Source organism: Apium graveolens, chromosome 1 (assembly GCF_009905375.1).
Source record: "Apium graveolens cultivar Ventura chromosome 1, ASM990537v1, whole genome shotgun sequence".
Lineage (NCBI taxonomy): Eukaryota > Viridiplantae > Streptophyta > Magnoliopsida > Apiales > Apiaceae > Apium > Apium graveolens.
In genome coordinates, this window is record NC_133647.1 from 192,067,701 (window position 1) to 192,093,378 (window position 25,678).

The following is a 25,678-nucleotide window of genomic DNA, read 5'->3' on the forward strand; positions in this document are numbered from 1 at the left end:
TTCACAATATCTTCCTAAAAATCATGGAAGAAGATGGTGAATAGTGTTTTTCAAGAACTAATTTTTTGTTCTTGAAGTTTTGTTTAGATTAAGCTTGGATAAGGACTTTAAGGGTGATTCCAAGCTATTCACTTGATTCTCCACTCTCCAAGGAAGGTATAACCCCTCCAAACCCTAACTTTATTTGAGTAATTAGGTTTAGTTTTGTTGTTATAATTCATGAGAGGCTTGCTAGTTGTAAATGTAGAGATTAGTTGATTTTGTGAAGTTTTTGGAGTGGTAGTTCTTGGATTGTTGATTAATGAACTTAAGTGTAGTTTAAATTCAAGTTTAAGAATAGTATAAATTGATAATATGGAGTTTTTGGGGCTGTTATGGTGAGTTATGGATGGAATTTTGATTGGGTTGTGATTGTGGATTGATTGTGGGTTGATTTGGAGTGGTTTAAATTTGGGTAATCGCGTAAACATAGCCGTCGTAATGTCCGATTTACTTTAGGCTTTTTTTGTTCTTAACATTAGGACCCTTTAACTCACTGCTAAGTTTTCACCATTGCCATTATTAGATAGTTCATGTTACGAGCTTCGTTTTGATATGTAGTTCGTTTGATTCCGATGTACGGTTTAGGAGAAACGACCGTTTTAAGTAACGACGTTTCGCGAACGGATCATTACCCCTCGCCTTACTTTGAAACATAGGTTAAAGACCTAAAAGGAATAATTGGAGTATGAAACATTTATGTCAAGTATGTTAGGCAGTTGTTAAGACACTCGTGAAAGAATCGTCTTAAAACTCGTAATGGTTAATTTATTAAAAATGGTGGAGCCGAGGGTACTCGAGCGACTTAAGAGAATCAGTAAGCGCAAAGCGAGCGTTAGAGTCTAAATTGGTTAAAGTATAGGTTTATAAGTGACTTTGGTTTAATTCCAACTTATATGTTGTTTATAGGTTACCAGACTCGTCCCAAGCCATTTATAACCCCCAGTCGCTCAGGCAAGTTTTCTATCCGTTATACTGTTGTGGTGATGTAAACTTTTGTATATGCATTATCTTGTGATAGATGCATGATTGTTATTAGCAAATTCTTGCGATATATTGTAGCATGTGATATGGTATATATGCATGCCTATTTCGTATTCTTGATACATATATCTGTTGTTTCAGTTGATAATACCTATGCTAGAGATAAGCGGCAATTTGCATATACCCTTAGTATAGGGGACCCAAAGGTAAACATTTTTCTAAAACCGGGAGTCGATGCTCCCGAGTATAATATATATATTTATATATATATATGAATAGTTTTTAAAACTATTATTCGAATAAGGTTTATTCGATAACATTATTTTTATTAATGAATATTATTTTGAATATTCATTCGAGGGCTTATGACTCCGTTTATTTTATTTAATGAATATTATTTTTGAATATTCATTCGAGGACTTATGACTCCGCTTATTTACTAAATAATATTCTTTATTTTATTAAAGAATAATGTTTCGATAATCAAACTCATTTTCGATTATTCAAATAAAGATCATACTTTCGTATAAGTATATAATTGGTTATTTAATATTCATTTCAAGTATAAGTTTTACAACTTCTACTTCAATTATTTTTATAAAGATCATTCTTTATGGGAATATCATTTAAATAATAATATTCAGATATTTTCTAATATATTGGGACTGATTTATTTTATTAAATCAGCATCACTCCAAACATTCTTAAAAATGTTTTGCGAGTCTTCAAAATGATTTTAAAAGTTAGAGCGGATCCCAAAACTCATTTTTTTTATATATTTAAGATCCTCCTTTCGAAAGGGATTTAAATACTCGCTCAAAACCTGAGGGATCCGGCTTTGTGGTATATTTTATATTCGTAACAAGGTTGCTGTCTTGATAAAAGAGTTTTTGATTACTTACCCAATACTCGGGAAGTAAAATTCTTGGAACAAGTTTATCCATTAACAGGCATCGCCTGGGAAATATCGGTGAGTTTTCCTTTCCAACTAGATACGACTTCTTGGTGGAGCCGTATCAACAAGTTTCTACTTGGGGAAAGTGGGGACGAGCTTTACGTTTCAGAGTCATGGATTTCATTTGAACTAGGAGTGGCGTAAGTGGTCGAGTGGCGCCGGCCCAGCCTAATTATATTGGCCCAAATGGCCTGGAAGTTCCGCTAAGACGGTCCATTCCTTAGGAGTCCAGTGTTCGGTTGACAAGTAAATCCGACAGGTTCTCCTCTACATGTAGAAAATGGTGGGGTTGTACTACTGTGACTGATCATCATAAGTGGTCTTCCTGGCGCGACAAACTCCCGTAATGAGTTCATCATCCAGTTGGATATTTCTGCAACACTACCCAGAGCACCTCGATAGAAAGGCTACGGTTGGGCGATTGTTGAGTGTTGGCAGGGGCAAGCTTTCAAAATGATGTTTGCATCAAATGAAGTATCTCGTAACTTCATTTTATTTTGATGATATTTTAAAGATTGATTCTATACAAGTTTTGTCTTGTAGCTTAATCTATGGGATGAACTAATTATAACTTGAACGGTGGTAGTTCAAGTAGTATTCGGCAAAGATATAAGTATATTGGAGTATCTTGTAACTTCATTTTTTAAACTTATATCTAGTAAATGATTGTCTTATGCATGACAAAGATTTTCAGAAAAACGTTGAGACAAGGTTAGATATATGAGATCACCTTGCAACGATATTTTATACAGTTATAAACTGGAACTCTGTGTATATTATGCATGGAAGATGACTTCCAAGATTTTGAAAAGTATATATACATATATACTGAATATTTTGCGACTTGGTCGCGGTAAGATATCAGCTTGGTTCATTTCTTTTGACCAAGACTTTCATGAGTACTATGAGAATGCTCATATATTGTTAATCATTATACATATTATTTTGATGGGCTTGTTGCTCACCCTTGCTTTCTTCTCTCATCACACAACATCAGATAGACAAGATGAACAGGACCAAGCTTCCAATTCGCAAGCGGTTAGAAAATGTTCCGCAGTTTTCTGGAAGCGTTGATGTCGCCGTAGCTGAGGTAGGAGCTACCAATAGGCTAGGTTTTCAACTATTGATAAACCAGACTTATGTATAATATGAATTATAATAATGGCAGAGAAATGTAAATTTATTCAGAACCTTCTTGAGGTATAATGGCTTATTATGTGGAATAAAATGACTTGTGTTATTTTTTTGGGTATTCATCTCTGAGACTATAACTTGCGGTGTGTGTGTGTATATTGTGGGGTCACAGTACGCAGTAATTGGTTGATTGTTAAGATTAAGTGTGTTTAAGAAATATGGAACTCGTGACAACCCGAATCCCCGACCCCAGATTTGGGGGTGTTACATATCAAAAACTCACTTAATTTTATTATTCAAGTTTGTCTTGCTACAAATCTATGTTCTTAAGAAAATAAGAACTCAGCTTCTATCTTGAGAGAATACAAGAAAATCTAGATCTTTTTGTTACTTGTAAACTAAAGATATGTGCATGCTTATAGACTAGCCACATGGGTTTACAAAACTTGCACTAAAATGTACTAAAAGAAATTCTAAAACAACCTTGTCTATTTCATTTTCTGGTGTTAGCAAATCTGTGCAGAATCTTACAGGTCTGTGACCACCCTTTGTCCAGTTAATCTTGGCCCTTGATCTTGTATTCTTCAAGCTACTTTTTTATACTTTCCAATTCAGTGAATGAATTGTTTGTTGACTAATTATCTTGAATCTTGAACTTGTCTGTATTCTGAATTTGAGATAGTATGTCGAGATCTCCAATTATTCTATAGAGAAGTGACATATCGATAAGTATAATGACCTATCGATATCTCTGAGTCCTCTACATGTATATTTGACTTTTCGAGGTCTCCAATTTTCTATATGTGAAATGACTTGTCGATATCTCTGAGATCTCTATACATAGAAATGACTTGTCGATATCTCTGAGATCTTTATATGCACAATTTGAGTTATCGATAAATCTGAGATCTCTATATGAGAAATTGACTTGTCGATATCTCTAATTCTTTATATCTTCATTTGACTTGTCGATATCTCTGAGATCTCTACATACAGAAATGACTTGTCGATATCTCCAGTTCTCTATATCTTCATTTGACTTGTCGATATCTATGAGACTTCTATATAAGCCATTTTGGACTTCTCTACAAGTCATTTTGGACTTCTCGAATGACTTCTCGGTATACCTTGATCTGTGACTTATCGATATCTTAACTTAGAAATTTTTTCCTAGAACAGCATTATTCAACTCCAAGTTTCTACATCTTTTCTCTGAGGCATGATCATGACTTGATCTTCTTCCAGAGTTTATTCATTAGCTTGAAAATACTCACAGAAAAATCCTCCAGTCTAATCTACTAAACACTTTTACAGACTCAAGGAATACGATTACAGAATACAAATATTGATTATCATACAACTTAATCTTAGGGTTGTCAATTTTACTTAGTCTTGTTATTATACAGGCATGTCTTGCACAATATGGAGCTTTCGCTCTTGCCTGAGGACTATCCTCAAGTTCCTTTTTTAATCAAAGAAGTTTGTTTCTGTCAGTTTGTCACTCTCAAGGACTGATCGCACAGAGAAGTTGTTTGAGTTTTTTATCATTTGATATCTATAATATTAAAATGCATAAAATGAATTATTCAACAGATGATCATTAAATTATGTTCAAGTGATTTTTCATATATATTCATAATATATATCTCCTACAACTTTTATCAAATCAATAGCCCCAACAATTAATTCTGAAAGAATATCTTTTATATCCTTTCTAGTGAGCCAAGATCCAAATTTCACAACCTCTTAGTTCAGCTTTGTCTTTACTCCTAAAAGATGATTCAATAAGGTAGACAATATTTGTCAATTATATCAACTATATAACTCTCGGATAGTTTGGTGGAACAATATTTATTCTTATTTATCTAATAAATCTCGCCAAACTCTATGCCTCTAAGTTCACAATTTTATCGCGGTAATTTATTTAAGTCAAATCCAATAGTCATAAAGTATCAATATACTTCAACGCATCTCCCGCGATAGATGGGAGTACTTCTCTCTGGCGAACCCACTCATTATCGATCTAGGATTAACGTGTTGGACATATTGGAAGGCATCTAAACAACTTAATATAAACTTTAGAGTTTTGTTAATATTAAAACAATCATTATCCCATCATAAAGAGATTCCAATTTTTCTTTTAATAAAATATTTTAAATCAATATTTGTCAATCGTTTGATTTCCAGGTAGTGAGGGAGTCATAACGCTCTCGCTTAAAATCCACAACCTTACAAGTTCAATAAACTCGCTTTTGACAAAATCGCTCCATGTCAGAAATAAAGAAAAATCATATTTTATTTTGTGTTTCATAAGCACGAGAATATCATAATCAATTTGAAAATTTTACATCATTACAGGTTTTATCTTGTTTAGCAGGCATGCCATGGGTGATGTATCTATTACATATATACTTTGATAATCTAATTAAGCATGCATCATTATAACCACTCTACATATTCATTCATCACATGATATATGTAAAATACATTAAAATAAATGTGGTAGGTTCTGGCCCCATCCTATATGATCTTCATCAAGCTCATGATAAAGATCATGGTCAATCTAAGGTGGTTAAGTAAATAAATACAACTATCTATTATATCATATGTCTTCTTGCTTTATCTGCTTCCTTGTATAGCTTCCTTAGATCACCTCCAATGGACTCTTTCTTCTAGTCATCAGGTCTTCAAGTATATTACGTAAATGCCAATATAAACTAATATTATGAACTTACGAGGAGAACTCGAGTTACATTCGAGATATAATATTACGAGAATCAAAATGACATAAACCATTACTCTAAGGGTCTGTTGGCCATAACCATCCACCACGCTCAAATAACACTTAAGAAAATGTTTAAACACCTAATCTGATTATAATATCATAGCATTCATGATCTAATCATAAAATCATAATATGACAAAATCAGAAATTTAAATAATTATCAAAATATACTAAAACGCAGTTTTGAGGGCCTAAACAACCTCAGATGCCCAAAAAGCATCTTCAGTCATAGCAAAGCGAGTGTATTAGAATCATGGTGCGATTACCTTCCCGAAAAGGTATAATGCGTCCCAATCGGAATTCATGAGAATTCAATTTTCTGGCACGCAGTCCAATGCAAAACAAAAACTATTTTTTCAAAAACTTTAGAAAACTGTTTTCTGATTTTTGAAAAATTGATCTGATCATTTCTCCATCCTTGTATCATGTATCTAATATATACATATCGTTCAACCATCAACATATTATGTCCATACATAATATGTTCATCAGTTTTTACATATATAAATATAACCGCATCCATAATCATCTACATCGCATACATAATAGTCATGGCATATTATATACATGCTTAAATCATAAAATCTGTAAACACATATAATAGTTAAAACTTTTTGCAAGTAGTTCTGATGCTATTGTTGGGTTTCGGGGCATAAAAACATACTGGAAACAATAAATAAAACTAAAAAACAGAATAAAACTGAAACCTACTGCATGATCCATGCGAAAATCAATATTTAATTTGTGAATGAGATGTTCACCATTAAGAGCTTTACGATTATGGTTGTCTAAAGAAGATCCTAGCTTTAACCGAATACCGTAATCCCGCCTTAACGATCTACGCCGTATAGGTATCCACATGAAATCCGGCACGGAGGAGGCTTGTACTAGCACCAAGAATGGACATGTTTTCTTCTCTCTCTCTCTCTCTCTCTCTCTCGCTCTCTCTCTCTCTCTCTCTCTATCTCTATCTATTTCTATCTCCCCCTCCCTCTCTCTCTCTCCCCTTTAGCTGCTAGGATTTTGTGTTTTATCTCATAAAAACATAACCCTAATTTTAGCTTTAAGGATGTTTATATAGAGAGGCCAAAAAAGTCCTAACCCTAATCCAAGTTAAAGTTTATTAAAATATGAAATTCTATTTATTTAATAATTAAGTCTAACTCAATTATCAAATAAAAACTGAATTTCAGATTTAATAATATATAAATTCGAAATTCGTTTAATCCATTAATTAAGTCCTACTTAATTGATAATAAATAATTCGAAATTCTTATTTAATTCAAATCCGAATTTAAATTAAATATTTTTCCAAGTTTTCTTTGTGCGACCATCTAGGTTATTATTACGTTGGCAATAAATTAAATATCTCATATTGAAATTATAAACAATGAGCGACATCTAGTAATACATCATATCTACCCAAGTAATAATAATAAAATCGGTGATCGATTAAACTTTTCGTGAATAATGTACAACATGATATAATCCTCTTAACCATTTATTATAGATTAAACTCGAGGCATATAATGTGTCATCATCTTCATGGTTTAATTCAGGTTTCCTTGATCAATGAGTAGACTATCATTTCAAATCAATATTTGAGCGTGGCGCCACGTATTTCATAGCCTAGCTCACAAAATAGACCAATAATATTACTCCAAAATAGGAGGGTTAAATACTTTCTAGATCATTCATATTTATTATAAGGTTCATAATATACCCGAAGTCCACTTTTATCATTACCCGTTCAAATGCAACTTTTAATGTAATCAAAGTATATTAATCATCCTATAGAAATATAATGATTTCAGGTTTAAGGACCATTACATCATTATCACTGTGAGAATTACTTATGACACAACAGACATGTAGAATCTCATATTTGGTCTATCCAGTACCGTGTGTATTTACATCTGCCTGTGTTTTCGACTTTAGTGTCACTATACTTATGATCAATGAGATTTGATCATCAGTTAATTAACACACTAGTCTTAATGCATTATTATTTTCCATTAATAATAATACTCGACTAGGGACTTTTAGAAATATCAATAAGATTCCCATAATCTTTTTTTTAAGTCACGTACTTAAAGATATATGATACATATCATATTTCAAGGATATTTATTAATCTAATATTTATATCACCGTAAATTAAGACATAATAAATTATAAAATGAATAACGATAGAACATAAATATTAATAATCCAAATGTCAAAAAAACATAATAGTGTTGTCTCTAGGGCACAAACACTAACAACTACATGTTAAGGTAGACCTTGATGATGCCAATTCAAAACCAAGGGTTTCATCACTCTTTACTAAAGACCTTGGAACTCTAGCACAATTTAAGTGCAAGTAGACCTGAAATGGCTACATGGTTTGGGAATGGTATTTTTTAGAGTAAACCATTCAAATCCACTCTAATCCAAATGGAGGTTCAGCTTGACGAGCAACATCCCTAACAACTATTGTCTAAGATGCATTTTCTTGAAATGTTGAGATAATAAGTCAAACTATCTTGATTTATCAAAGATAGGAAATCCAAAAAAATGGTGGTATCTTTCAAAGGGAACCAGGGTTTGAGAATGCTATCTGAGTGGAAGATACATTCAAATCCACTATAGTTTACTAGGGCTTCAGGAAAGTGAAAAACACATCCACATAACCACAAGAATGCTCTGAATCTAAATCACTCAACTTGTGAGTGTAACTGTTCATTTCAGAACATGAGGCATTTCATCTGTTAATTTTATGCCTTTCTCAAATTCAGATTGATATGACTCTTATAAATATAGGGTCACAAGCCACTCTATGTAGATAAATTTTAAAAAACAGCCACACAAACAGCTCATCTACTCTTCTTATGACTGTTGAATTAACATTGGCTTTTCTAAAATGATTCTTCATCTCTTGAATTTATAGAGAAGTCACACTTTAAAATCGATACTCATCATCTTCTAGATGATTTATTGGAACAACGGTCTTTTATTCTAGTCTCTAGTAGTTAAACTGTGCTCTTAAACATTTAATCAATCTTCACAAATTTTAACTAATTGAAATTTTCAATTGCAATATCATGTTCTCCATCAGTGGCTATCTATCAGCCATTGATAAGTGTTAGTCCATCAATGGATAGCATTACAGCACAACCATTGATAGCTCATATTGTTTCATCAATAGCTATCTTATAGCAGTTGATAGGGGTACATTCTGTACAAATTCTGAAGATGGCCAAACAATTATTCCAACACTCCTAGGTTTGAGGGCAGGGAGTGAACACACTGAGAGTGAGAGGCTTCTTTTACAGTAGACAAAAGGAGAGAAGTGCAAATAAAAGGCATGCTATTTCTTCTGTCCTTGTAAGTGAAGCAGAGAGTTTCACCTTAGAAGATGAAGGTGAGGGTGTGAGGTGTGTGAGACAGGGGGAGCCCATAATGCAAGAAAATAGAGAACATGAGAGAAATGCAGTATATCTAGAATCAATATAAATCTTCTTGGTGTTGACATTAATGAGAATACTACAAATCCCATGATAGTTTGTCACACTCTAACTGCACAAAATCTCTACTCTATTTGAGAAGTATATCTTCTCAGACCCTCAAGTGAACACAAAACCCTTGATGCTAACTCAAATCCTTGATGCTAACAAAAAAGGGAAGAATTTTTCAGCTCTAACCGAGGGGGAGCAAAAGAAGTCTGCAACTCTATATAGCTGAGAGGAAGAAAATCAACAACAGGGGAAAAGTAAAGATACAAAGGGGGAAATCACTATAAGGAAAACAAAGCATCAACAAATGGGGAGTAAAGACCCAAATCTTTCTAAAACTTGGAGGATATGAACTAGCTAAAGCTGAAGACTTGTAAATGCATTGAGTTGTTGATAATCGTGTCTCTATCAACTCAAATAAAGCTGACCACAGAGCTAGAGTTATAACTGAAAGCTGAAATAAGGTCAATAAGCCTAGGGGAAAGATGACAAGAACAACTGCAAGGAAGAAAGAAATTTCACTCGTTACTTTTATAGTAGCTGCTAGATTTAATGAGGATCTAACTCTGTATAAAAGAAGAGCATATCAAAGAAAATTGTGCTACAATTCTCTTTTATAAAAAGGACTTGAAGGATATCAAGAATAAGAAAGGTTCAAACAAACCAGTCTTCAAGGATAAAATCTCCTAATTAGTGAAGAAGGTTGAGGACAAAGACTCAATCGGTATCCAGCTAACATAGATGAACACTTTCCTAAATAAAATTTCATCTTGACAAGATCCATGAAGTTAGAAAATTGCATTCCACCTCAAAACTGTCTGAAAGGCCATTGTTTGACCATAAGAAAGGAATCAACAACATATAATTTCTACATCACTTCTTGAAAGAAGGATACACACTCTTGACATGAAGAAATTCTTAGGCTTAACATAAGTCGTAAATCTTACTTCCACTGCCAAAATCCTAATACTTCGGAGAATCAATGAAGATTCAATATTTCTCTTTAAGAAGCTAATTGTTAAGATGAAGGGTGAAGTGATCTTTCTTATAATTCTTCAAAAAATATATTGGAGTATCAAATAGAAAGGAAATCTGAAATAAATTATTCTCTCATCTGCTCAGTCTGAAAGAGCTACTTTCAGAGTAACATCATTTCCACAAAATTATTTCCTCGTGCACTCCATTTATCAGCAGCTTAACATAATACAATTATTCATTTTCAATGTTCATAAGTCAGAATGTGTTTTGTTATCATCAAGGCTTTAATTTATGGCTGATATTCTATCAGCCATGAATTGACGGAGATTGTTAGGAATCAAGCCTAAATCTTGATGATAACCAATTTACATTGCATAATTATGTTAAGACAAAATGTAGCCTTCAACGGTTATCCATTTTGAGGGATAGTGGATAGCCGTTGAAGAAGTTGCCCATCAACTGATGAGGTTTTTGTAACACTTTTCTGTGAGATTCTTTGTTATAGAGAGCAATGTTGTTATTCAATCAGAAGTTATGTTGACTCAATGGATGATCTAGAATAGGGTGGCTAATTTTAAATACTCGATGCCATGTAATTCTCATTAAGTGAAAGTGAGCTATCAACTGCAAAGTGAAGCTACAGAATCAACGACTAACGACATTAATACACCAACGGCTAATCTAGTGACTGTCAACAACTAAAGGAACTCAAATAGCTGTTATAGTGACTTGACATTGGTCAAGTCCTGAGTCCGACATAGCACATGGGCTGATGGAATTTTCAGCAAAGAAAATAGAAGCCAAGAAAAACTTTACATGTGATTTTGGATTCTGAAGAAGAAGGAAGATTCCATTTTCATGAATGGCAAATTGAAGGGATATACAAAGAAATATCTCAAGATACAGTCTAGCCTCATTTTTCAAGTCTCACGAGAAAGAGAATAAAGAAATAGTCTTGCTGGACCTCAAAGATTGTGTTAAGTATTATCTAGCAAGCATTGTAACTTGATGATTTTTTCGACCAAGTAAGAGAATAACAGATGTTTTACTCAAGAAATAGGTTTTACATTTTTAGAGAGCTAGAGAGAGAGATCCTCCTCTGAGTGAAACATTGTAAGCTGCAGCTGTAAGATTACTTTATAATCGTAACATATTATTTCTTTAATAAAAACCTCAGGTGGCAAGTCGAAAAATAAATTACCTGAAAATTTTGAATATCTTTGTTCATTTTTCATTTCCCGAATATGAATTATTATGAAAATTTTAAATTTGTATTCAACCCTATTCTACGAATTAACCTAATTTATTGTTTAGTGGATAACAGTCATAAATATTAAATATTAAATTATATTAAATTTATGGCTGGTAAAATTTGTGTCAAAAGTTCATAATTAATGTCGGTCCGTCGTAAGTATCTTTCCATAATCCACTTCTTCAAAATAATAAAAACCACTTTGATATAAATTTAATCAAAAATATATGTTAATACAATCTACTTAAGATAGAGTGTAAATCTATCCATAAGTTTTGAACAATGTCGTACATATGCTGGGATGATTTAACGGTAAGTTATATTATTTAAATAATATACTTACTACATAATGCATTTTCATCTCATAAGTATTTAGGATCAACAGGATTACATGTCGTGAGATTGGCACCCAAGTGATTATATCTTAAGTTTTTAGTCACACATGTCCATATTTTGTTGAATTCATACATTAAGAACTAGATCAGGTTGAATTTTTTTTATGCCAGAGAATTCAAGACTAGAATTTTCAAAATACGATGAAATAGATTACTTGTTTTGCTCTGTCATAATCGTAGTTAACTGAAAAATATTTCACTGATATATTGCTTATTAATACATCATTTTATACAAAAAAATTAAGATTTTTGTGTAATCGATAATATTAAAGTAAATTATAAACCTCAGAAAAAAACCTAGATATTGATAAACATTATCATTGCAACTAGAAAAACAAATCAAACTTCAATCTTGCTTAAATTAAAAAAGTAATAATAATTTATCATATCATATCATAAATAGTTTAATTTATCATGTATATGGGTCATTAAAAGGATAACATGCAGGCCAGAACAAAAATAAATCAAAAGTAAGTATACGTTGAAATGGGTAAATAAAAGATAAAATATGTAAAATATACCTATAAATAGACTTATTACATATAATTTTATCACATACCGTTATAATCAAATCAATTTTGCATATAATTAAATCAAATTACACAATGTGAACTTAGAAAGATAGAGAAGGGATGGATAGGTTGATTGATACCTCAACTTAAACGGTTTTGATTTACACACCATAGAATTTGTTGACGAGGAATACTTAGGTAGAGAAGTATCATTTGTCGAATCTAGAGTTTATTATAATTCTCATTTTATCACGAAGGTTTATTATGATTTTTTAAAGTTTTAATTTTGATAAAAAAATTACTACCTCCGTCCCTCTCATTTCTTTACAGTTTTTTTCACATGCTTGACACGCATTTTAAGGCAACTATAAAGTATACTTCCGTAATTTATTTTTAAAATTTTCTTTTTTTGTATAAAAATTTGAACATTATATTTTTATTTAGAAGAAAAATAATTTAAAAAATAATTATGTAACTACATTTAATAAGAGCATTAAAGTGCGTGTCGAGTCCCCGTCCCCCAATGTAAAGAATTAAGGGGGACGGAGGGAGTATTAACTTTGGCTAGTGTTGATGAAAGAATTTGGGAGCAACAAAGTTTGAGGTTCGTAGCCGGAAACAAGATCTGTGACGGTGATTCTTCGTCTGAAAACGTGAATAGTAATCGTCGGATTTTATGAACAGTGTTCGTCAAGAAGTATGAACAATGTTTGGTGGTGGTGATTATTGGTGACTGAGATTGCTTAGGGTTAGTGGTGGCTCCTTTGTGCTCTCGCTTCTGACCCTTCACAATTTGCCTACGTATCCCTATTTATAGGGAATCAAGCCAACATAGTTCTTGGGGAACAAGAAACCTAACGGGATTATTTTTCTTGTCCCGAGGCCCAGTAGGAAACCTACTGAAAACCGTATTCTACTAGCATTAGGAATGTCCGCCGATGAGGCCCAAGGCTCGTCCGCGACTTCGAGACTTCACGGATAAGGCATTTCCCTGGCCAAGGATAACCCTCCAATACCAACTGTTTCTCTAATCCGTGAACGCAGGTATAGTCGTGGTTTACCCAAATATTGGATGCATCCTTGTCCCCTGGATAAGGAGCCCCTACCAGATTACAGGACAAGTGATCTCAAGCTTTTGGGTGCAAAGTGCAGGATACTCCGAAATCTCCCAACAAGGACACCCATTGACTACAGAGACAGAGCTCCAAAAGCACACACCAGAATTTACCCCACATTCCCAATGAGAACACTCATTGACTACAGGAGGAGGCCTTTCCTCCAGGCATACCCCTGGAGGTCTCTGACCACGGACACCGCCTTCCTGTAATTGTATTACAGGAAGGAGTTCTTCAATAGGGTACCTACAACAAATAGGTTAGTAATAATAATCTCCTTATTTCTTGAATCATCCAAAGAGTCTGTCCAAGTATCATGTCAAAGTTGTATTTTGTGTCAAGTATAAGCTAATTCTTCATTGATATACTTATTTCTATTAGGGAGCGCCCTATAACTCCTCAAAGGACCAAACAAACTCCCTTTTCATACCCAGGGTGCGCATCCCCCTTACGAGGGCGTGCCTTCTTCTGACAAAAGGATCAGCTAGATCTCCCAAATAAATGGTTACCAAGCCAACCATACAGATCCAGGGTGCGCCTTCCCGTCTAGATACAGGGTGCGCCTTCGGACTTTAATATTTAAGGAAACGGGCTTTGTTAATTCCTAAATTTTAGGCATACATATCTAAATTTCAACCACATTATCTGACTTTGACCCAATATAACGACCGAGAATTTTTTGTCGTAATTAAGAAAGTAAAGTATGTGTTATGTGATGAGATTATGTGATTAAGTGGTGATTATTTGTCTTATCTGTATACTAGAGTTAAGGAGCGTGGATAAAAATGTTCCATTTTAAAGAGTCAGCTTAGAAGTCGAGCTGTGCTTTCGGGCCGTCAGGTAGAACGGAACCCGTCCTAATATGGAAATTAAATAATATAAAATGTGAATTATATATGAAGTAAATGAATAAAGTATTTTGTCTTAAGAGACGTGTTGATTGGCAAAGATAATGAGAAGCGTAATCGAAACGCTGAGCGTCGGGCCGTTAGGCTGAACGTGACCCGGTACGCGTAAAAGAGGATAAAGATTTAAGAGTGATATATTCTATGATCAGACCTGAGTCGTTATGTGACTATATGCGTGTGATTGCTTGACTGTGTGCATGATTATATGTTCTGTGTCAATTTCTGTGAATTTTAAAGGAATTATGTGATTTACAAAAGGGTTTATTTAACCCTCGTGCATTTTTATAAAATCATCTGAGATGGATAAAAACATGGGATTTGTTCTGTTATCTTCGTAGAGGTCTTAGAGACTTTTTAAAAAATGATAAGTGAATTTAATTGTTGGACCTTGCATTTTTAAATCGATTTTATGTGGAAAAAGGTATTTATTAAAGCGAGTTTGCGAAATTCATATAAAATCAACCGCTCGCTCAAATTCTTATTATGAATAATGGATAAAAAGCTAATTTCGAGGCCTACGCGTTAAAAATGTCATTTTCAATAATTCTCAACTTTCCGAGAGAGATATATTTTGTAATTGAATTTTATCGCATTTTAGTAAAAAGAAAAGGAATGAGTGAGTAAAAGGAAGTTGGTAAATTACTAGATTGCCCTTATTTCTAAGTGCTATATATAACCCACTTCTCTTTCTTTTTCTTTCTTTTCACTCATTCTCTCTTTTCTCTCTTCTCTCTTTCTTTTCCCTCGTCTCTCTCCCGAACACTCTCTCTCTCATTCCCTCTCGGCCCTCTCATCTCTCATCTCTCTCACTTGCATGCAACCCCCAAATCTTACTCAAACTCAAAGATATTGCTACCTTTAGTCTTTATCTTCGGTATACTTCTTGATTCCTATTTGCATGTAAGTATTTGCAAGTATTTTGATGATTGATCACTATGGTTGTGTTTAAGAAAAACAATTTCTTGAAGCATAACTATAAGAGTGATTTTAAGAGGTTTTGGAGGTCATAAACTCGAGATGAGATCCGTCAAGGACTCTCTCAAGTTCGACCACCACCGGCCATGATCCAAAGTAGAGCCGGTGGGTTTTCCATGATGTGATTGTTAGATTTTAATGTTGCATGTTATGATTTCTTGAAAATTTGAAAAAAAGGGGGTTTTGGCTTCTTTGATAAAAATCGAGTGGGTGCTTGGTAAAATGATTTCCTTGATTATAAAATGAATGTGTGCAAGTGATTGTTGCTTAGAAAATCAGAATTTATGATTTGCATGTGAGTTTTTGCTTCGGCTTTATGCTAATAAAAAGGAAATTGAATTTTGTGACATGATCTTGGTATGAACTAAGCTTAATTAGTAGGAAATAGAGTTGCATGTTGATTTAAAAGAGGAGAATAGTGATGCATGTCAATGTTTGGTTCTTGGATTGTGAATTTTGAATTTTTGCCGAATAGAAAATGGGTTTAGAAGAGATTGATTTGTGATTAAGTGAATGCATGCATGTTGATTGAATAATTTGATTAAGGTTTGAGTCATTAGGTGATGTTTGGCTTTGTGCTTCGAAAATCTTGATGAAAATGAGAGCAATGACTAAGTTAAGGCTTAAAACAAGTTGAAAATATGATATAAGACTTTGCATGTCAAGATTGAACTTTGCATGTGTGTTTTCTTGATAAACCCGAATGGGTCTTAGGCTTAAAAAGAGAATTGAGTTGATTTTTGCTAAAAAAATCTTGGTGACTAATGAGAACTTGATTTCATGACCATGATTGAGTGGTGTTTATGTTCGAAATTCGTTAATAAAGAAAATGGTGATAGTTTAAATGTTGGATCATGCTAGAACTAAAGTTGCATGGTGTGATTTTTGAGAAATTTGATTTTATATGTATGATTATGGTTCAGATTTTTATGATTAAAAGAAAGGAGAATGGTTCTTTAAAGGTTGTTGAATGAGATACGTGTTTATGAGAATTAAAGTGAGTATTTGATTGATTTTATGGTGGGTATTTGCAATAAGGCCGAATAGGCCATAAGAAATAAAGGTCAAAACTTGATTTTGGTAATTGAAAGAATGATTGAGTGTTACATGTGAAAATATTTGATTTTGCTTGATTGGATTGTTGTTTTGGTTCGAATTAAGGAATAAAAGAAAAGGGAATTAAGTCGATTGATATATGTGATAGTATGCACGTAAATGTTTGGTTGTGAATGTGTCTAGTACTCGTAAAAGAGTCGTGTTAGTATGATTTGAGAAATAGCCTAGGTCAAGCGAGTACGCTTTAATTGCTAGGTATATAAGGATATGAAAACTATGAGAAAGAATTGTGTTATGTGTTGTGTGCTTATTTGTATAAGCTATACTCGTATAGTTCGAGTCAAAGATATAATCGAGTTATCGTATAAAAAGATCGTTCCGGGAACGAGAGTTGGGAATCTAATTAAGATTTCTGATTTTTATTGTAGATTCGGAGCGTGAGGGCATTCGGGCTAGGAAAGGGAAAAGTATACTAGGTGGCAGTAGTTCAACCCTCAGGATAGCAATTTCAGGCAAGTAACTCTGATTACTTGTATAAATGATTGTAAAGGAAATGTTGTTCATACCATGTAGAGTATTGAACTGTTAAAGTATAAAACCCTTGCTTTATGAAACCCTGATATTGATTTGAAGTACCCTTTGTTCTTGATAACCTGTTATTGATAATCCTATTGATTTCACCCGTTGATAATCTGCCTTTCTGTTTAAGATTCCTATAATGCCATGAATCATATTGAACCTTTAAATTATCTTGGATAACTCTGTTAATGATACCCTATTTTTCTTGATCGCCCTAATGATCCCTAAGTTATTTCTGATCCTTCAAATTTAGTGACTTGTTATCCTTGATACAGAATTCTTGAGAATTGTTCCTTGCGTATCTTTGATTCACTCCCTGAACTTTGTTTCTTTAAAATCTGAAATAAGAATGAGTTTCGACTTGAAAGAGTCCGAATGATTTCAAAGGCTTGGTAATGATAAAATGAATTTTAGAAAACCTATTGTTTTCCAACTCAAGGTTTTCCAAATGAATTCCTGATGGATTGGATTGAGACGTAAGAGGCTAGTAGGACTAGTCCAGTCATGGTAAGAGGCTAGTGGGACTAGTCCAATTTAAGGCTGAAATTATGCCGAATGGTACCTTAAAGACCGGAATGGAGGTCGATACGGGCTGATCACCCGTATATAATAAAATGGAAAGATAAGTGATCCAATCATGGGTTCTAAATGATTATTTAAAAAGGGAACTGAAACTTTTATTCAGTAAATTGATTTTTGGAAATGAAAATGGTTTATACTGTTTTGAAAAGAGTTGATTATGTTATTGTGGAGCTTAAAGCTCAGAACCCTGATTCCTGAAATTGTTGATCATATGAATGATTCTATATCTTGAAATACTGTTGCATTCCTCTATCGAAAGATCTATTTTGATCCTATAATAAATTGTGATGAATGTTGGCTTTTGTCCTGTTTCGAGATTTGTTTCCTTGAAAGCCCAATTATTCTTCGGATACCCTTTCCTTATCTCAAAGATAACAAAAATGAATATATGGAAATCTGCCACCGAGATTAGCTAAAGTAGAATGCCCTAGTTTGTTCAAAGTATATTGAGAATTGATATTGTAGAACTGCTGTATAGTTACTTGCTGAGTTTTCTACTCACTTGTTTGTCTTAATCTAACCATGGCAGTTAAGCAAGAAGATTGCCAGGCTTAGGCGCACTGCTCGTAAGAGCGTACCTGGTGGTCCCTACCGTGTTGAGGGCTTCCAGTTGCCAGAGCAGGTAGTACAGGTTATGAGTGAGCTCGCGCCTAGTAAGAGGTGTTTAAAGATACAATGGGTTATCTGTCGGTTCCCAGCCGGAATCGATACTGATTATTTAATAATATTTTGGGTTTGTAAGTTATATTCTGTGATTGGTAGTTGTAATCTTGTCTCATACTTTATCCTGTTAATCCTGTTAGTAGTTAATCGGGGTTTATGCATATTTAATTAGTAGATTAGAGGTGTGTGAGTCCTCATTTCCTAACCCCGAGATTGAGGTGTCACAAGTTGGTATCAGAGCTACAGGATCTAGTCCCTGAGACAAGTTAGGTTTTAAAAAGGGGTATTTTGGGAATATATCTATATCGCAAGAGAGTTCGACTCATGTAGAGTTGAGTTAGACTATTAGGTATAGTCTAAGGAAAGTGTTTGATTGGTAAACCAGAAACTAGAGTTAGGGTGTGAGTTAGCTGGAAGCTTTATTTGACCCTAACATTGTTTCTTGGTTGCTGTTTTATGTTTTCTCTCAGGATCCTAGTAGTGGTAGTGACTCAGACTCAGAGATTAGCTTGACTGGAACCCCTGTGGACCCTATTCCACCCTCTTCAGAGGAGCCTGTATATGTTAGTTCAGACCCAGAGGAGGACCCTTCTGAGAGTAGTGAGATCCCTATGCAGATTTCACCTTTGAGGCCTGATTCAGAGACCCCTGCCCCTGAGCCAGAGTCGGAGATGCCTAAGACTGTTCCTGTCAGTATTGGTGGCAAGTTAGCCCAGGACCGAGACTTTATGTACTCCCGCATTCCTGAGCTGGGAGCTTTGGTAGATAGGTTGATTCGAGACTCTAGGCAGAGGACTTCAGTGGTGGTGGATGAGTGGAGAGCTAGGATTCAGTTGTTGGAGCAGGTTGCCAGGAGGAGATTGGATGAGGGACCATCCACTAGTGATGCTGATGCTGAGGCCCGGAGGCTGCATAAGATCATTCGCTGGATGTTGGTTGTGTTGAGAGAGATCCTAGATGATTAGACGAGACTGTTGGTTGAGCCCGTAGATTGTTGTTGTTGTTTTCAGCGCCGGTAGGCTTTGGGATACTTGGTCAGATGCCGGGATCCCTTTTTCATTTATCTTGTTGTATTTCAGACCAGTGCAGTAGTAGTAGTAGTTGGAAGTTAGGGGTAGATAGGGGGATGTTTTCCAGTTTTTCCTCTGTTTAACCCTGCTATTTATTGTACCTTGTTTCAGAACCTTAAAATCCAGAATATTTCCTATGTAACCCTTGATTTAAATAAATCTATTATATTGCTTTCCTTTGTGCACCTTGTTTATCTTATAAACTGTTCTCAATGCCATGTTTTAAATACAGCTATATTTTCATACAACCATGTCTAAAGATCGTAAAACCCTATTCCGTGCCATGATAAAACAACACTGATATGAGAATTATGTAGTAATAAGATTGCATGTGCAAATTGGGTAAAACTTAAAACCCACAAAAGAGATTTCATAAAAATTATTGTTATATATGCCATGCTATCGTATTGCTAAATAATTGCTCAGTCAGGTTTGTAAGAAATGGCCAACTCACCAGATCACCAAGAAGAAAAAATTCCCACCCAAGACCCAGAAATAAACCCAGAAACCACTTTGATGAGCAGACTTGCTCAGCTTTTGCAACAACCTGTGGCCCCAAAAGTTGGAAATTTCAAGCACTTTCAATCTGTTCACCCTCCAGAGTTCTTAGGTTTTCCAGATCCGATTAAAGCACAGTCGTGGTTGAGAGAGATGGAAAAAGCCTTTGAGCTAGCCGAAGTTAAGGACGATAAGAAAGCTCAGTACGCAAGTTATTATTTGAGGGATGAAGCAAGTTTCTGGTGGGAGTCTTCTAAGGCGTTGTTGGAAGGCAAAGACTTATCTTGGGAGAAGTTTACTGAGATGTTTCTGGAAAAATATTTGCCAAGTTACATGCAAGATCAGTTGGAGATGAAATTTTTGGATCTTAGACAGGAGGAAATGTCGGTAGCAGAATATGAGGTGAAGTTTTCAGAGTTGTCAAGGTTCGTGCCAGAGTACGTGAATACTGAAGCAAAGAAGGCTAAGAGGTTCCAGCAGGGACTTAAACCGTGGATTAGGAGTCAAATAGCAATGTTGGAGATCAAGAACTATGCTGCTTTGGTTCAGAAGGCAATGATAGTGGAAGGTGAGCGGGAAGCTGCTCGAAGAGAAAATGAAGGAAGAAAGAGGAAGTTTGAAAGCTCTGAGCAAGAGCAAGGAAGTTCAAAGTTCAGAGGAAAGTTTGGAAAGAATGGTGGAGGTCAGAACAAAAAGTTTCAGAAGTTTAGATCCGGGAATGGAGCTCAGAAGAACCGTTTCCAGAAAGCTGGACAACCGGGAAAGGATAGCAGGCCCCAGATGCAAGAATGCAGGAACTGTGGAAAGAGACACCCGGGGAGGTGTAATAAGCTGGATATAACATGTTTTAAGTGCAACCAGAAGGGGCATTATTCTTCGGAATGTTCAAATGAAATAAGGAAGCCTGATTTGGCTTGTTTCAAGTATGGCAAGGTAGGCCATATGGCTAGAAATTGCAAGGAGCCTGTGCAGAAGGCTAATGTTCTCAGAATTGCTGGACCGCCGTCTCTCCCAGCACCATCAGCTCAACCCAGAGCTAGGACCTTTAACATGTCAATAAAAGATACGGTGCAAGATGTGGATTCTGGAGCAACCAGATCTTTTATTTCTGAAAGCATTCTTGATAAGTTAAATTGTGTTGCGTACCCTCTAGAGCCTAAGTTGATTATAGAGGTAGCAAATCAAGAGAAAGTTGTTGTTAATAAGATTTGTCCCAATTGTGATGTGTCTATAGAAGGTCTGCACTTTTCTGCTGACTTAATTCCTTTTAAGTTAGGAGAATTTGAGGTTATTCTAGGAATGGATTGGTTGTCAAATCATGAAGCGCAAATAGAGTGTAAAAGTAAGAAAGTGAAGTTAAAAACCAAGGATGGTGAGGAAGTGATATTTAAAGGAAAGAGGCAAGAGAAGAAATTTCTAACGGTTATTGAGGCGAGAAGATTAATGCGTCAAGGATGTGAAGTTTATTTGGCTCATGTCGTGGACGTGAGAAAGAATTTGTAAGGATCGACGATATTTCGGTAGTAAGAGATTTTCCGGACGTGTTTCCTGATGAATTGCCTGGACTACCTCCAGACAGAGAGATCGAGTTTACGATTGAATTGGCTCCTGGTACGGAACCAGTGTCGAAAGCTCCCTATCGCATGGCGCTGGTTGAAATGAAGGAATTGGCAGCTCAGTTGCAAGAGTTGTTGGACAAAGGAGTAATCCGACAGAGTGTATCCCCGTGGGGCGCACCGGTATTGTTTGTAAAGAAGAAGGATGGAAGTATGCGATTGTGTATCGATTACCGTGAACTGAATAAGTTGACAATCAAGAATAAGTACCCTCTACCGCGGATCGATGACTTGTTTGACCAATTGAAAGGAGCTTCGTGTTTCTCAAAGATTGATTTAAGATCTGGGTATCATCAACTAAAGATCAAAGTGGAAGATATACCCAAGACAGCATTCCGAACAAGATACGGACACTATGAGTTTTTAGTGATGGCATTTGGCTTGACGAATGCGCCAGCTGCATTTATGGATCTTATGAACAGAGTGTTCAAGCAGTATTTGGACAAGTTCGTGATTGTGTTTATTGACGATATACTTATTTATTCCAAGGCGGAGGAAGATCATAAGGAGCATTTGAGGATTTCCTTGGAAATTCTGCGAAAAGAGAAGCTGTATGCAAAGTTTTCAAAGTGTGAATTTTGGCTAAAAAAAGTGCAATTTTTTGGTCATGTAGTTAATAAAGAAGGAATTAAAGTGGATCCAGCCAAGATAGAAGCTGTAATGAATTGGGAAAGACCCAAGACTCCGACGGAAGTCAGAAGTTTTCTGGGATTAGCCGGATACTATAGAAGATTTATGCAAGATTTCTCAAAGATCGCAGTTCCATTGACAAAATTGACGAGGAAGAATGAGAAGTTTGTTTGGACAGAAAAGTGTGAGGAAAGTTTCCAAGAGTTAAAGAAGAGATTGGTAACCGCCCCTGTGTTGGTATTACCAGATGATAAAGGTGAATTTATGATATTCAGTGATGCTTCCTATAAAGGACTTGGATACGTGTTAATGCAACACGGGAAGGTAATAGCATACGCGTCAAGGCAACTTAAACCGCACGAGCAAAAGTATCCAACGCACGATTTGGAATTGGCAGCAATTGTGTTTGCCCTTAAGATTTGGAGGCATTATTTGTACGGAGAAAAGTGCGAGATTTATACGGACCATAAGAGCTTAAAGTATATCTTTACTCAGAAAGAACTAAATATGCGACAAAGAAGGTGGTTGGAATTGATCAAAGATTATGATTGTGCGATAAACTATCATCCTGGAAAGGCAAATGTGGTAGCTGATGCTTTAAGTCGAAAGGAAAAGTTGAATATGTTAACGTCATCAGAAGAATTAATCACGGACTTTGAAAAGATGGAAATAGTGGTGCAGACTCCAGAATGTGGAGGTGAAGCCATTTATGCAATACTGTTTCAACCTAAAATTTTGGAAAAGATTAGATTCTGTCAAGAGCAGGTGATGAATCGCGAAAGGAATAAATTGACGGGAGAAGAAATTAAAGCTCAAAAGGATGGAAAAGGGATATACCGTGTTAACTCACGTATTTGGATACCTGATGTTGTGGAACTAAAGCACGAGATTTTGCAAGAAGCGCATAACTCGAGATTTTCAATTTACCCTGGAAGTACGAAGATGTGCCAGGATTTGAAAGAAAATTTTTGGTGGCCAAACATGAAAAAGGAAATTGCGGAATAGATAAGCAAATGTTACACGTGCCAAAGAGTTAAAGCGGAACATCAAAGGCCAAGTGGATTGCTTCAGCCACTGGACATACCTGAATGGAAATGGGAACATATCGCAATGGATTTCGTGGTAGGATTACCTAAAACCAAGTCTAATCATGATGCGATTTGGGTGGTAATTGATCGACTGACAAAGTCAGCACATTTCTTGCCGATAAACGAAAGGTTTTCATTAGAGAAGCTGGTCAAAATGTATCTGGATGAAATCGTGATGCGTCATGGAGTTCCTGTATCTATCGTGTCTGATAGAGATCCAAGGTTTAATTCGAGATTTTGGCGACAATTCCATGATCATTTGGGAACGAAATTGAAAATGAGTACGGCATATCATCCGCAGACAGACGGACAAAGTGAAAGGACAATTCAGACAATTGAGGATATGTTGCGAACCTGCGCAATAGATTTCAAAGGAAATTGGGACGATCATTTGCCCTTAATTGAGTTTTCCTACAACAACAGTTATCACGCAAGTATTGGCATGCTGCCTTATGAAGTGTTGTATGGAAGGAAGTGTAGATCCCCTACTTATTGGGACGAAATTGGTGAGCGCAAGTTAATTGGCCCCGAGCTAGTGCAGCAAACGAAGGAAAAAGTTGAACTGATACGAAAGAGATTAATTGCAGCTCAAGACCGACAGGCAAAGTACGCGAATCAAGAGCGGAAAGATGTGCAATTCGAAACTGGAGACAAAGTCTTATTGAAGATATCTCCTTGGAAAGGTTTGACTCGATTTGGAAAGAAAGGGAAGCTAAGTCCAAGGTACATTGGACCATTTGAAGTATTGCGACAAGTTGGGAAAGTGGCGTATGAATTAGCGCTACCTGCACAATGTATTTCATGCATCTCTCCTGAAGAAGTATAATGTTGATGCGAGCCATGTGATCGAGTTGGAACCGGTAGTAATCCAACCAGATTTGTCCTATGTGGAACAACCAGTGCGAATTTTGGATCGAAAAGAAAGGACGCTTAGAAATAAAGTTGTACCTCTAGTTAGAGTATTGTGGAGAAATCCACTAGTCGAGGAATCGACTTGGGAATTAGAAAGCGAAATGGAAGAAAAGTATCCCCATCTATTTGCTTAGATTAGATTCTGGGGACAGAATCCTTTTAAGGAGGGTAGATTGTAACGACCGAGAATTTTTCAGTCGTAATTAAGAAAGTAAAGTATGTGTTATGTGATGAGATTATAATTATGTGATTAAGTGATAATTATTTGTCTTATCTGTATACTAGAGTTAAGGAGCGTGGATAAAAACGTTCCAATTTAAAGAGTCAGCTTAGAAGTCAAGCTGTGGTTTCGGGCCGTCAGGTAGAACGGAACCCGTCCTAATATGGAAATTAAATAATATAAAATGTGAATTATATGTGAAGTGAATGAATGAAGTATTTCATCTTAAGAGACGTATTGATTGACAAAGGTAATGAGAAGCGTATTCGAAACGCTGAGCGTCGGGCCGTCAGGCTGAACGTGACCCGGTACGCATAAAAGATGATAAAGATTAAAGAGGGATAGATTCTATGATCAGACCTGAGTCGTTATGTGACTATATGCGTGTGATTGCTTGACTGTGTGCATGATTATATGTTCTGTGTTAATTTCTGTGAATTTTAAAGGAATTATGTGATTTACATAAGGGTTTATTTAACCTTCGTGCATTTTTATAAAATCATCTGAGATGGATAAAAACATGAGATTTGTTCTGTTATCTTCGTAGAGGTCTTAGAGACTTTTTAAAAATGATAAGTGAATTTAATTGTTGGATCCTTGCATTTTTAAATCGATTTTAATGTGGAAAATGTATTTATTAAAGCAAGTTTGCGAAATTCATATAAAATCAACCGCTTCGCTCAAATTCTTATTATGAGTAATGGATAAAAAGCTAATTTCGAGGCCTACGCGTTAAAAATGTCATTTTCAATAATTCTCGACTTTCCGAGAGAGATATATTTTGTATTTGAATTTTATCCCATTTTAGTAAAAAGAAAAGGAATGAGTGAGTAAAAGGAAGTTGATAAATTACTAGATTGCCCTTGTTTCTAAGTGCTATATATAACCCACTTCTCTTTCTTTTTCTTTCTTTTCACTCATTCTCTCTTTTCTCTCTTCTCTCTTTCTTTTCCCTCGTCTCTCTCCCGAACACTCTCTCTCTTTCACTCCCTCTCGGCCCTCTCATCTCTCATCTCTCTCACTTGCATGCAACCCCCAAATCTTACTCAAACTCAAAGATATTGCTACCTTTAGCCTTTATCTTTGGTATACTTCTTGATTCCTATTTGCATGTAAGTATTTGCAAGTATTTTGATGATTGATCACTATGGTTGTATTTAAGAAAAACAATTTCTTGAAGCATAACTATAAGAGTGATTTTAAGAGGTTTTGGAGGTCATAAACTCGAGAGGAGATCC